A 12,742-nucleotide genomic window follows, 5' to 3' on the forward strand; every position below is an offset into this window, starting at 1 on the left:
CGCCCTCTTTCGAATGCTGACGTAATCAAGCCGGAAGTTTTGTTTGTTTTGATAGCAATCAGGAAAGTTTGAAAAAAGTCGGCAGTAATCGTCATTTAAACTTGTTTTTGTGCAATACTTCGTTTGGGAAAACAGTTTTCAAAATGGCGGCACTGACACCTGGCTGACGCTTGACGTTTCGAAGTCTCGCACAAGTCTTGTGAAGATTGCACGGATAAGCGACGCCTGCAGTGGACCGAACGAACTAAATTCAACATGGCTAAAAACCGTATAGGCGGATAAGTATAATACTTAATTGCCAACATGAGTCACAATATAAGGTTACTAAAAACGTAATTGAATAACACGTTAATTAAGAAATAAAGCAAGTTTAAAAATGACTTCAGTTCTGCTTTAAACTAATGTTAAGCTAATTATTTAAAAAAGGTTGAGATTCGGAAACAATTAGTCACAATGCTAATCAGTTATTACGCTGTAGGGCTTAATTTACTCAAAACACGGTCACTTAGGATTGAAATTTGAAAGGCGTGTTCAGGAAAAGATTGTGAGAATATCTGCACGGTTTGAGGCGTGGTCATTCACAAAGGATGGGGTTCGATTTAAAGAGCTTTTGCTATTTAAAGCCTAGGTCACAACTGGACGTACGATTTTTTGGCCGTGCGATTTTTGGCGTTTCCCAAATCGCTGCGTTTTTTTTGTTCGTGGAGAAAGACGCGCGTTGCCCGTAAGTTTGTCTTGCAACCTGAAAAAAACGTAAGCGCCCGTAGAATTTGTTTGACATGACAAAGAACCTCTGCGGCCGGTCTGCGGCCAGTCTACGGCTCGAAAATCAGCACGTCACGCGCGCGCCCTCCGTGCGTTTCTTGCGTTTTTTGCACGTAGACCGGCCGTAGGCGTACGTACGGCCGGTTGTGACCGAGGCTTAAAGAAAGCGTGTGCGCCATCACCCAGTCATATTTCAACAGGCATTTTAGCACTGAAGTATAGTCACACTCATCTAAGGTCTCTTTACAGTGTGTAACTTGGCAAGAACTGGTCACTGGAGGCACTATTTGTGTCAGGTGCTTGAAGCCCGTAGATCACCATCTGATTAAAGAAATTTCCAGTGCTGTTGTAAAAACGAATTCTGACATCATTTACTGTGTTTAAAAATTGTTGCCACCAAAGTGGCTTCTTGGGAGGTATCTGAGACAGCAGAAAATAAAAAGTTTTTGGGTTTTTTTTTTTCAAACCCATTTTAAAGTCAGACCTGATAAAGAACAGAACTTTCCTGTGATTATTTTATCATCTTAACTTATCTGGACAGTTGATCCAACAATCCTCATTACCCAGAAGTGGCTCACACACGTACATTTTAGATTTCGAGATATGCACAGCATGCCTTTATGTCTGACCCTGATGAATGACCCCCAGAAGGCCATCTTTTCAGTCAATCCTACTGGTAATAATTTTATATATATATTATTCATGTTTGTGCTTGTTTAGTGCATTAATGATAGATTTTCGCTGACACTATTCAGGTTGGTTTGGTTTACCAGAGGAGCTTTGGTCATATAATTAAATATAATTTGTCAGGAATTTGACTGAGCAGTTTAAACAGGATAAAGTATGTGGGTAATTTGCCCAAATTGCCACACAGTCTGAATTGCCCGGATGTACATGAGACAAACATGACAATAATAATAATAATAAGTCTTTATTTGTCACATGTACACTCAAGCACAGCAAAATTCCTCCTCTGCATTTAACCCATCTGAAGCAGTGAATAAAGACATGCACACGCAAGTGAGCGCATACTCCGAGCAGTGGGCAGCTATGCTACACCACCTTGCTCAAGGGCACTTCAGCCATGATACAGAGGGAGAGGAAAGTGCTGTTCATGCATCAACTCCCCTCACGTTTTTCCTTCCAGTCCCAGGAATCAAACCGGCGACCCTTTGGACCCAAGGCTGCTTCTCGAACCTTCAGGCCATGGATGTTTGATAACAATTACCAGGCTTAGTTATTAAATTACTATGAGGAAAATTCAAATAATACTTCTATTAAAGATTGTTATTACAAAAGGGGGTACCATTTCTGACGAAATATAGAAGGTAATTAGCACCAGAAGTATTCCATTTCAGAAGTACAGACTATGAAAACTGGCAATTTGTGCAGGAATATCACTCATAATCTAAAAATCGAATCGAATCATCAGTAATCGCTTCCATATCAGCGGATCCCCATCCCAGTTCAAACAGGGATTAATGTGTAAAAATGTTAACATCCAATGTTCTCAGACAGTATCTCTGACTAGATCCTGTTTCAAAATCTTTTTACACACATTTAATGGTACTTTACAGCTGGCCCGAACTCCAGCGCAAAAATAAAACTCTGCAAAATTGAATGTTATTAAAATTAATTGGCCTTTTCCATCCAACTCTATGGGATTTTATTGAAATTTGGAGTACAAATGGCACCTAATGCCCCTTTTCCACCAAAGCAGTTCCAGGGCTGGTTCGGGGCCAGTGCTTAGTTTGGAACCGGGTTTTCTGTTTCCACTGACAAAGAACTGGCTCTGGGGCCAGAAAAACCGGTTCCAGGCTAGCACCAACTCTCTGCTGGGCCAGAGGAAAGAACCGCTTACGTCAGCAGGGGGGGCGGAGTTGTTAAGACCAACAACAATAACAAGACCGCGAAAGGTCGCCATTTTTAAGCGACGAGAAGCAGCAGCTGTACAAACGCGAAGTCATCCATTATTATTATTATTGTTGTTGCTGCTGCTGCTGCTTCCGTGTTGTTTTTGCTTCGATATTCGCGCCAAGGTTTATGCAAACGTAGCGACGTAACTGACGTATACAGCGACGTAATGACGTATACAACGACATAACTGACATATACAGCGACGTAATGACGTGGCTTCCCTTAGCACAGCGAGCTATGGAAAAGCAAACTGGTTCTCAGTAGGGCTGTAACGATATGCGTATCGAAATCACGATACGCAGAGCCACGATCCGTATCGCGATACAAGAAGGCAGAATCGCGGTACACCCTTTCAAACTTCTCCTCAGCCCAAAAACAGAGGCGCTTCCAAACTTCAATTTATGAATACTTTACTTTTTATTTAAATTACATTTTAAACTTACTTAAATTACTTTCATTTTTTTATATCTATTAGTAAGTCGTTTTTTCGCCGACCTGCGACAATCTTCTGCGAGTCACGCAGCGTCCACACTCGCCACTGGCAGAGCATTCATTTCTTTTAAGCGGTCGCCATTCTGGTTGTGACGCGGGGAGCGAATCTGTAAACAAGCAGCTCATTGGCTGGCTAGGTGTGCCACAAGCCAATCACAATCACTTGACCGGAAAGGCATGCAGTGTTGCCAGATTGGGCAGGTTTAGGTGCTTTTTGGCTGGTTTTGAACATATTTTGGGGTGGAAAACGTTAGCAATATCTGGCAACACTGAAGGCATGTCTGCTTGGGCGGAAACCTTCTGCGGCAGTTACATTTTGACACGCGAGCAATGTTTCACCATAAAAATTCCGTAATTTCCATCTGTTTTCCGCGATCACAGAAAATCATTGGCCCTATGAGAGTGAGACAGTGAGAGAGCCACCCCCCCCAAAAAAAAATCTTAACGGATTTACACGATTTGGAAAAATGACTTTCAGAACCGAAAAAACAGAGCTTCCGGCTCAACAGTATTATTTTGAGAAATAAAACAATCTTTGGATATACATTTGTTCATTTTTGCATACATATTACTCATTCTCTGCAGTGGTCTGAATTATTTGTTATTAAATAGTTAATGTAAGTAAGTAAATGTTAATAAGTCAAATTTACTACTTTAAAAAAACATTTTTTAAAAAATCGTGGGCGTATCGAATCGTGGGTCAAAAATCGCGATACGAATCGAATTGTGAGTTGCGTGTATCGTTACAGCCCTAGTTCTCAGCTGGCTCGCAAGTTGAACGAGTTGTGAACCAGCACCAGCACTGGCCCCGAACCAGCCCTGGAACTGATTTGGTGGAAAAGCGGCATAACTGGTTCAACAAAGGTATTTTCTCTTACCTTCCATGCTGTCTTGCTCATTAGAAGCATAGATCATGACATCTGGAAATTTCTACAACAAAATGCTCAAAAAAACAAACAAACAAAAACCTGACATGATGTCATCCAAAAATCCCAGATTCTGTCCTGATATTCCCATCCTGGGATCAACAGTGAGTCCGATTCTACTGGGTGATCATTTTCCCAAATCAGAACTAATGCCATTCTCAAGGCATGGAGCCACCTGTTCACTGGGAACACGAGCCCAACAAACGGACACAACGCTTCTCCAATCCTAAAGATAATCTATAATGTGCAATTAGAGTCAAGTTGGAGGGCCATGTTAAGCACCCACAGAACTAAAGGGCTTTGTCCTTTTGACTCCCATTTTGAGATCATTTCACTGAAACAGATGGTCTTTAAAGGCCTGATTAGTTAATGCATGCTTGGAAGGGACTGAAGCCAGACAAACACAAACACTGCAAGTTGTGCATGTTATAAGCTTCCAAAAAGACACAATCACTGCTAACCTACACCACTATCTCATGGCAAAGAAATCGTTCTTGCCTGTCCAAGCACAATGCCACAAACCTACCCCGACTAAATTTCTTGTCCATTTTTCAACAGTGAGAAAAAAAACAAAAAAAAACAAAACCCCGCATAGTTTTCCACTGATGCTACTCGCAACCCAATACCCAATGAGATCATCTAAAGTTTTCTGAAAAACACTGGGAGATGTGGACTCAGCACCAGCCACATTCTAACACTTAATACACAGTTTATTTTGAAATCGCCACCAGCTAAATGACACTTTCCAGCTCTTTGCTGGGGTTCCTCATGGCAACTCTGTCGAGGGAGGCAATTATGATGGAAAACAAACAGCCTTGTGCTCAAGGTGACTTGGGCCCCATTAATTCATCTACCGTATATGTGCAGTACAGCAGCTGCTGAAGAAAAAAAAATGAAATGGAGTTCAGTATGGTTCAAAGTTAAGTCCGATATATTTGCATGAAAGTTGTTTGGCTGTGTAACATCAGTCAAAATAAGCAAAATTAACTGAGGGCTCATTAATTCGTTCGTTCACTAAGTTCTCAATATGTACCGTATAAGCATTAGGGGTGTAATGCAATGAAATTCTCAATCTGTATCTGTTTTTGAATTTAAACCCATAGTGAGTGGCTTAAAATGAAAGGGGTTCATGTTATCCATCCATCCATCATCTGTAGCTGCTTATCCTGCACAGGGTCGCAGGCGAGCTGCAGCCTATCCCAGCTGACTATGGGCGAGAGGTGGGGTACACCCTGGACGTGTCACCAGGTCATCGCAGGGCTGACACATAGAGATTCACACTCTCATTCACAACTACGGTCAGTTTAGAGCCACCAGTTAGCCTAACCTGCATGTCTTTGGATTGTGGGGGAAAACGGAGAACACGGAAAAACCCATGCAGACACGGGGAGAACATGCAAACTCCACACAGAAAGGCCCTCCCCATCAGCCACTGGGCTCGAACCCAGGACCTTCTTGCTGTGAGGCGACAGTGCTAACCACTATACCACTGGGTTCATGTTATTTATTTATTTAATTGATTATTACCACTATGCCTCCAGAATCACTGGATCACACTATAAATAAATAAATAAATAAATAAATAACTCGAGTTAACAGAGTCTGTGAATTCCAGCTCTGACAGTTCCTCAACCTTTTCCCAAAATATAAACAAACGAATAGCCAAATTTACACCACTGTGACCCTGATCAGGAAGTTACCAAGGATGGATGAATGAATGAATGAACGCTGTACATTCATGTTTATGCGGTCTTTATTTGTCCCACGGGTTATCTGATCGGGGTGGATCCAAGAAAATGTGAAGGGGAGGGCGTCGACCCAGTAAGGCCAGGGGTCCGGGGGCCGCCAGAGACCCCTGGAAGCGCTGCAGTTTTTAAATGCCCGGATATGCATTTTGAGCTGTCAGAGACATGCTGTAAATTAAATCTCTTAAAGAAAATTACCGTTTCAAAAATATGTTTTAAAAGTAGGAACTTTCAAAACCATTTGATTAGTCAGTGAAAATGATATTGGCAGAGTTGCAGGTATATGTGTAGAACATTATTACAACTGATATATGGTCATATTTATGAAAGTCGCATCGTCATCTAATGCATTACCGCATGAGACACTACAGTGTAGTACACTGACCACAAAAAACACCTTATAAATCAATAAATTATTACTATTTTAGCAACTGCAATCTGAGCTCCTGTTCACGACAGTCAATGTACATATAAGACAGTGAATATACCCAGGTAAACTGAGGGAAGGTCAGTGGCCGCTTAAGACAGAGCTTAATACCGAGATAATGATAAACAAAGCTGCATGTCGATAATACAAAGTCAGTAACTGCAATCTGAGCTCCCGAGTCTAACAGATTGAGATAACAATACAATGATTGTGTGAGTTGCATGTGAACAAGTCCTATAATAAGTCTTAGTTCCCAAGACTCAGGGGATTTCAAGCAGATTTTCTTCAGAGCCATTGCAAACATCAACATCTCTCGCAGACCGATCCAGCCGCTGATAAACGGCACGTGTCCCGTGTACATACGCAGGGTATAGTGAGTACAGGGATACCCTATTAATGAATACGAGCCGTAGCTGGACAGCCGACCTGTGTGTGTGTACGCAGTAAGCCTGCTGCAGTATCTTATCATTTTGGCTTGTGAACATGCATGTTAACGATACCATAAACATAAAAGGATGGCACACACCCTTTACATGTAGTCTACAGTGCAGTCCGGGAATACAGTATATTATTATGACGTTCCCGTGCCCTGTTAAAATCCAACAGGACTCGCCCAGCTCGCTTTTCACTGCATTCGTGTCACGAGCAAAAGAAACGAAGCTAGGACCTCATCTCATCTCATCTCATCTCATTATCTCTAGCTGCTTTATCCTTCTACAGGGTCGCAGGCAAGCTGGAGCCTATCCCAGCTGACTATGGGCGAAAGGTGGGGTACACCCTGGACAAGTCGCCAGGTCATCACAGGGCTGACACATAGACACAGACAACCATTCACACTCACGGTCAATTTAGAGTCACCAGTTAACCTAACCTGCATGTCTTTGGACTGTGGGGGAAACCGGAGCACCCGGAGGAAACCCACGCGGACACGGGCAGAACATGCAAACTCCACACAGAAAGGCCCTCGCCGGCCCCGGGGCTCGAACCCAGGACCTTCTTGCTGTGAGGCGACAGCGCTAACCACTACACCACCGTGCCGCCCAAGCTAGGACCTACTATTAAATATAAATTTATACCAGAAACTCTTCAGCTCAAGCCAACATAACGATTTATTTTGTTTATTATTTTTAACCTTGGGTGGCACGGTGGTGTAGTGGTTAGCGCCGTCACCTCACAGCAAGAAGGTCCGGGTTCGAGTCCCGCGGCCGGCGAGGGCCTTTCTGTGTGGAGTTTGCATCTTCTCCCCGTGTCCGCGTGGGTTTCCTCCGGGTGCTCCGGTTTCCCCCACAGTCCAAAGACATGCAGGTTAGGTTAACTGGTGACTCTAAATTGACCGTAGGTGTGAATGGTTGTCTGTGTCTATGTGTCAGCCCTGTGATGACCTGGCGACTTGTCCAGGGTGTACCCCGCCTTTCGCCCGTAGTCAGCTGGGATAGGCTCCAGCTTGCCTGTGACCCTGTAGAACAGGATAAAGCGGCTACAGATAATGAGATGAGATTTTTAACCTTATTAATTAAGTAAAAAATGGCAGGCATATCTTGGTATCTGCAATACTAAAACTTTTTTTTTTTGGACTGGCGCCTTAAATCCGCAGCAGTCTGATCACGCTTTCATACATGCATGAAAGTAAAGCAATCCTGCTCTCATGCTTTTGTTGCTGCATAGGTGGCATGGTGGTGGAAGTGGTTAGCACGGTCGCCTCACAGCAAGAAGGTTCTGGGTTCGAGGCCGGTGAGGGCCTTTCTGTGTGGAGTTTGCATGTTCTCCCCGTGTCTGCGTGGGTTTTCTCTGGGTGCTCCGGTTTCCCCCAAAGACATATGGTTAGGTTAATTTGGGACGGCCTTGGGCTGAGGTGCCCTTGAGCGAGGCACCTAATTCCCAACTGCTCCTCGGGTGCTGTTAGCAAGGCTGCCCACTGCTCTGGGTATGTGTGTGTGTTCACTGCTTCAGATGGGTTAAATGCAGAGAGGAATTTCACAAGTGTGTGATGAATAAAGTTGTGCTTTCTTTCTGTATCCCATGGGATCCCAGTCCTGATGCACATCTCTAGTCTCAACCAGATGAACCTTTTCGGCAAGCTTTCTAAAGAAAAACAAGAGTGCACCCTCATCCGTACAGTATCTGTATTTGTTTAGTCATGGCCAATTCCTACCCACCAGACAGGTCTCGCCTATCACACGACATCTACCAACCAGGGAGGGTGAAGCTCATCACATGCTTCCTCCAAGGTGTGTGATGCCAGTTGAACACATCTTTTCCAATTGCTGCTCATGCAAGTATCAGGAGCAGTGTAACACACTCAGAGGAAGGCACTATCCATCCACCTCCGCACACATGGGCTCACAGATACCTATGATTGGTTAGCGTCGCTGTAATTGACAGGGTGAGAGAGTATGCCACGCCTTCCTCCATGACAGCATAGGCCAATGTTGCCCTCATGAGCTCCTTTTCTATTGCACCACTCGGGAGCCCTGTATTTGTATGTGTACTGTATCGGTTTAGAGCATATTGCTCATTCCAAGCAATATTTGGTTACATTCCTAACAATTGGAAATCGGAACTTTTTTTGAAATGCAAACCATTTTTAGACTTATGCAGATCTTGTAAATGCTAGCATATGGCTTGACATGCAAATATTTATGAGGAGGAAATGCCATAGGAAATTATTTGGAATAGTCCCTAAAACAACAAAAGCCCAATGGTTGCAATTTTCAAACAGTATAAGAGGAAATGAAGCTCCAGACCAGTAATTATCAAGCAGAAGAACAATGCAAGAAAATTACTGAGGACACTGTAGCAACCGAGCCAAATATAATACAACTTGTTTATAAGCTTTTGTTGGCTGTTTTGTTGCAAGAAATATCTTCCTTTCAAGGATAGCGCAGGAAGTACACTGACTATCCTTGAACCTACATATCCTTACACTGGGCTCCATAACGGATGCTAATGATCACTGTGTGTATAGGCTTTGTCTGGCTGGATGACTGGCGGCACAGTGGTGTAGTGGTTAGCACTGTCGCCTCACAGCAAGAAGGTTCTGGGTTCGAGCCCAGTGGCTGACAGGGGCCTTTCTGTGTGGAGTTTGCATGTTCTCCCCATGTCCGCGTGGGTTTCCTCCGGGTGCTCCGGTTTCCCCCACAGTCCAAAGACATGCAGGTTAGGTTAACTGGTGACTCTAAATTGAGCGTAGGTGTGAATGTGAGTGTGAATGGTTGTTTGTCTCTGTGTGTCAGCCCTGTGATGACCTGGCGACTTGTCCAGGGTGTACCCCGCCTTTCGCCCGTAGTCAGCCGGAATAGGCTCCAGCTTGCCTGCAACCCTGTCAGCAGCTACAGATAATGGATGGAAGCTCCAGACCAGTAATTATCAAGCAGATGAACAATGGCAAGAAAATTACTGAGGACATTGTAGCAACTGAGCCAAATATAATACAACTTGTTTATAAGCTTTTGTTGGATGTTTTGTTGCAAGGGTGTACCCCGCCCATATCTTCCTTTCAAGGATAGCACAGGAAGTACACTGACTATCCTTGAACCTACATATCCTTACACTGGGCTCCATAACGGATACTAATGATCACTGTGTGTATAGGCTTTGTCTGGCTGGATGACTGGCGGCACGGTGGTGTAGTGGTTAGCACTCTAGCCTCACAGCAAGAAGGTCCGGGTTCGAGCCCAGTGGCTGACGGGGGCCTTTCTGTGCGGAGTTTGCATGTTCTCCCCGTGTCTGCGTAGGTTTCCCCCACAGTCCAAAGACATGCAAGTTAGACTAATTGGTGGCTCTAAACTGACCGTAGGTGTGAATGGAGAGGAGAGAAGAAAACCTGTATAGTAATCCAGTAGAAGGCCAATGAAAGCCATCAGAGCAGTCACGTCACTGTAGTGATATGCCAAAATGGGTGGATGACTGTGCATATGGTCAGCTTTGAATGTAAAGCACTTGCTTGTACGTCCACATGTACAGCCTGAAAACTAAATCCATGCATACTGTATATACACAAGGGCGCTCGCACACCAAATAAGAATGAAAACTAAACCCTTCTAATTGTCTGGTTCGAGTCAGTTCACAAGAAAACTAGGCTATAAACACATAAATCAGAATAAGTTCCCTCTTGATATCTCTCTTGACATTAAGATTATTGAATAAACATCAAACAAAAATGTCAAAGTAAGCCCACCAACCTTCATACAGTCTTCCTTGGAAATCTAGCCCAACTCCGCATGACATGACTGAATCATTTTGAGTCACACTCCAAGCCTGAACTACCTCACTGAAATGGAATACAGTGAATCATCGGAGTCATTTTGACCTCAGAATTATCAGCAAAACTGATGTCAAACTGTTATACTCCCAGAGATGCACTTAACTGGACATCTCAGAGACGTGCACTTAAGCCCCACCCTTTAGTCTCAAGGAGGCATGGTATTAAAAATGAAAAGAAAGATAAACCCACAACCCAGTATTACATGTTACTGTGTACACTTCATGCACACAGACACTTTTTTTCCCCAAATGTGGTGCCATTAAAAGGTACAGTCAGTTATTATGGCCGGCTGGCTGAAGCTGGATTAGGGATGTTAACCGATGACCGTTTGACCAATGGTTGACCGAATCAACGTCAACCGGTTAAATTTTTTTTGGTTGTCGGTTAAAAAAAAAAAAAAATCAATCGTTTTGAAGCTGCCAATTTTGGAGCGGAGAACCTGGAATTCTGTGTTGTAAACGCTTGGGGCATGCCATGCGGTGTAAGGATGACAGCTGACAAATCAGAAACACCCATTCAGTCATGTCCCGCCCTCCCGCCCCAGTTGAACACAGCTGCCACTCGGCAAAAGAAAAGTGTAGACACAGGCTTTTTAGCTTACAAATTACTATTCTGTTTTTTTTTTTATTATTATGAGAAAGCACATGGAGTTTAGTCCTGCCTTGGCCAGTGCATTCTGAAAGTATGTTTCGGTCTGTAGCCAACAATGCATGTTATTGCAGATCATATCTCTCTTTTTTTTTTTTTGGGGGGGGGGGGGGGGGGGGCGTTGGAGTGTCTGAATAATTTCATCAGAGTAAATTCTATATTAAAATTACTAAATAAGCAAATGCCGTTACAGTCCATGAAACAGGAAGTATGAGAAGAAAACAGTAAATCAGAAAGCTGCGCACATTTGCGCAGCTTCCGCGAAAACGTGTGCAGCTTTCTGATTTACTGTTTTCTTCTCATACTTATACTTCCTATGTTTCATGGACTGTAACGGCATTTGCTTATTTAGTAATTTTAATACAGAATTTACTTTGAAATTATAATCAGACACTCCAACGACCCCCCCCCCAAAAAAAATCGGATCTGCACGATTCAGCCGTGAAAAAGGCGGCATCCGCCAAAAGGCGCATCCGCCGTTTGCATCCCTGTTTAAACTCATAGGTTAACCGACTTTAACCGGCTAATGAGGCTCGGTGGTCGGTCAAGATTTTTTTTAGTTTTCACCATCCCTAAGCTGGATGTTTTCAAACACAGCCCCTTACCTTCAGGATTCCATGCCTGCAAATCCCAAACATTAGTGCGATATAATAAGCTTTATAAATTTAAATCATGGGCAACATGATTGACAGATCAATCAAGATGCCTCCTTGTCCAGATTTATTTAATGTGGTGGTCCACAGCATGTTTTTCTGCACAAACACAGCCTGGGGTACCACACAGTCCATTTTAACTCTTAGCAGGTCTTTTATTGACTAACACTTTACTTGAAAGGTACCTACCCTGGGCCTTCATAAACCATTCCTGAACATGGGGAATAAAACACGATGTGTTCTGCTGTTATAAGAAAATAACGACGGGAAGGCGAGAGCCTGTTACTACCCCAAAGTTGATTATTTTACAATAACAGCATGTCCTGAAGAGTGCTGTTCCTCTTTTATCATGGCAATGTTAACACTATGAATGTTTTACTGATTAATGAATGACACAGGTTTAGCACAAAAGTCTTTTAGCACAAGTTCTAAAGTCTCTTGGCACAAGATCCAAGAACACGTAATCTTTATTATGAATACTTACGGATCATGTTTAAAAATGTTAGATGGATTTTTTTTTATGAAAGTTGCCGAGATTCCGATCTAAAACGAGCGATTGTACTTCCCCACTCCGCCATCTTGAAACCACCATGTTTGATGTAGCCTGTGTGTTAGTCACCAATCCTCCCTCCAAATTATTTAACACAGCACGTACCCTGACCCAGGACACTTCTTGCACATGCGTTGACCATGGCTATAGATGCATTTCCACATTACGGTGGATATCGTAGTATATACATCCATTTCTGTTCATCGAGTGCTCGATTAAAAGAAAACAATAGGATTAGAGAAGTGAACATTTTTGCCATCTATCCCTTTGTTATTTCAACGACAGGTTTAAAGAACGACGCAAAAACACAATAGACTTCATTATTATTATTATCTCATCTCATTATCTCTAGCCG

General features: G+C 43.2%; 1 protein-coding gene across 11 annotated transcripts in view; it reads right to left on the reverse strand.

Moving 5' to 3' along the window:
* The window catches only part of sh3pxd2aa (SH3 and PX domains 2Aa), a 360,165-nt gene that overhangs the window by 100,554 nt on the left and 246,869 nt on the right, over nt 1–12,742 (reverse strand). The window contains exon 1 of one of the 11 annotated variants that reach the window (XM_060898805.1): nt 10,454–10,476. The exons of the other annotated variants lie outside the window; for them this stretch is intronic. The gene's annotated coding sequence lies outside the window, so the exon portion shown is untranslated. Of the gene's footprint in view, nt 1–10,453; nt 10,477–12,742 lie in introns of those variants that run through there. 11 annotated transcript variants of the gene reach the window in all.

This window comes from Neoarius graeffei, chromosome 18 (genome assembly GCF_027579695.1).
Source record: "Neoarius graeffei isolate fNeoGra1 chromosome 18, fNeoGra1.pri, whole genome shotgun sequence".
NCBI lineage: Eukaryota > Metazoa > Chordata > Actinopteri > Siluriformes > Ariidae > Neoarius > Neoarius graeffei.